Raw genomic sequence first — 2375 nt, forward strand, 5'->3', positions numbered from 1 at the left:
GCTTATTTGGGGTTACAGCTTCAGGATACAGGGGTACAGTCTGTTGTGGTGGGGATGGCGTGGCAGAAGAGCAGTTTTGTGTGAGGCAGTTCTCTGTATTGCATAGTCAGCAGGAGGGACCCGAGAGAGATGGAGGCTAGGATTCCTTTTCCCATTTTCATTTCCCATTTTTATTCAATCTAGGATCTTTTACTTTTTTTTTTTTTTTTTTTTTTTACATTTTTGGATTAAAAAACAAGTGAACAGAGTCTGAGACACAACTCAATGTTTCTTAATAGTAACAATGTTGCAAGCAAGCAAACACACGCACACGCGCGCACGCACGCACACACACACACACACACAACACACACACACACACACACACACACACACACACACACACACACACACACACACACACACACACACACACACACACACACACACGGAGCTTAAAAACAAAGGAAGGAACTCTGGTTTGGCTTGAGTCCAGAGTGATTGTGAACCTTACTGGTTTTCTGGGTTCTGTAAGGTCTTGGCCGAGCTCCACTGGCGCCACCCAGTGGCCTCCCTGAGCACCGCTAGAGCTCAGAAGGCTCAGTCTGTACTAGCTGGGTCTCTAGCGGTCATCTACCCTTTAGTGAGACTTCTTGCCTGCACAGAATTTGACAAGCATCTTCTTCTGTCAGTCTCATCACAAGAGGACAGGGAGGATGTTTGCTCCTAGGGAAGATGGGGGGCAGAGGCTTTGAAGCCAAGTAAGCAATTGCTGAGGTCACCTGAGCTGGCATTCCAGCCCTTCCTCTAAGTACAGCTGAGTCATCGCGATTGACTGGTCATAGCACAGGAGGAAGGCAGCCCCGTGCTTACCACTCCATTTGCATTCTTCTCTGAACTCAAGCTTGCAAACAGCCAACACTTTCCGCATTAGAAATGGCTCATCCCCCCTAAGACGCACCTTGATTAAAAGTAAGCAGCTAGTTAGATCATTTCCTGCTCATCTCCCAGGACAGAGATGACATCTTCCAAGAGGTTATCTAAGCGCTGAGCAGGAGCAGCAGATTACCCCGTATCCTGCCTCAACTTCAGTGTCCTCAATGCACATAGTATAGCATCTTGTGACTTTGGTTCAACGTCGTCGTTATCGTCGTTACGGCTACTCTCCAGCTCCAGCTGGGTTGAGCGATAGCCATTTTTATCCACTCTCCCTAGCCTCCTAGCCAGGGTTAGCTAACTACCTTATCTGCTCAAGGTGTTTCAGTCTCCATTCTACATAAAAACGAATGAGGCATTCAATAATTCCTCTCAGGGTGCTACAGTCACTTATAACAAAACAAACTCTCCTTATTTAAAAGGTACATGCTAACCACCTTTCAGATATACCTGCACGTCCCAAAGCCCATTGCTTCTTTAAAAAAAAAAAAAGAAAGAAAGAAAGAAAAAAAGCTTAGTGATTCTTTGTGAATTTCACATCATGCACCCCAATCTCACTCATCTCTACATCCCTTCCTATTCGCCCTCTGCCTTTGCAACCTCCCCCACAAAAGGAAAAATAAATAAATAAATAAAATAACAAATAAACATTTCACCATGGAAGCTGCAGTGTGCCAGGTTGTGTCACACAGTACACCCTTTCGTCCAAACAGCTTTACTTGCAAATGTTCATTGCAAATGAGTCATTGGTCTGGTTCGAGGCCTCTGGCTTCTGCTACACCATCAATACTGGATCCTTAGCTGGAGTCCTCTGAAATATCCTGTTTCTGCCCTGTGTATTGGGGATCCTGCGACTTGGATCTGGTACGGCCAGCCCCTTCAAGTGTTCTAGCAGTTCACAGAGGGAGTAGATGTTAGGGGTGGGTCAGCTCGGGTCCCTGGATCTGGGCCTGGATGGAAGCTGAGTTGCTCAGCCCACCAGCTCTCCTGTGCCTGCACAACCAAAGCCAGCTCTAGTAGGCTGTCCAGACAACTTGTGGGGCCTGCTCTCCCCAATGCTGTAGCCATGGAGGGGGTGGGGCCAGCTGTCTCACTTTCTACATCATTTCTACACCTGCCTGCCACAGGCGGGGAGGGTGCATCTTACCCTCACTCACATGACCTCACAGCAGATGAGGTGAGGGGCCAGCTTTCCCATACCAACACCACCAGAGCCAGGTGTCCCATGCTGCCCAGGCAGGGGATGGAGCCAGCTCTTCCGAATGTGGTGGCTGGTTAGGGGCAGGATCAGCTCTCTCACCACAGGTGAGGGACAGGGAAAACTCAGTACAGTGCTTAGACATCAACATAGCCTCAGACAGCAGCCCAGACCAAGGACATCCTCACGGCCTTTGGTGGTAACACAGGCTTTGGACAACACAGGACACAGATCCTGGCTGTGATAGGAACCTGGACTAGGC

This window comes from Acomys russatus, chromosome 15 (assembly GCF_903995435.1).
Source record: "Acomys russatus chromosome 15, mAcoRus1.1, whole genome shotgun sequence".
Lineage (NCBI taxonomy): Eukaryota > Metazoa > Chordata > Mammalia > Rodentia > Muridae > Acomys > Acomys russatus.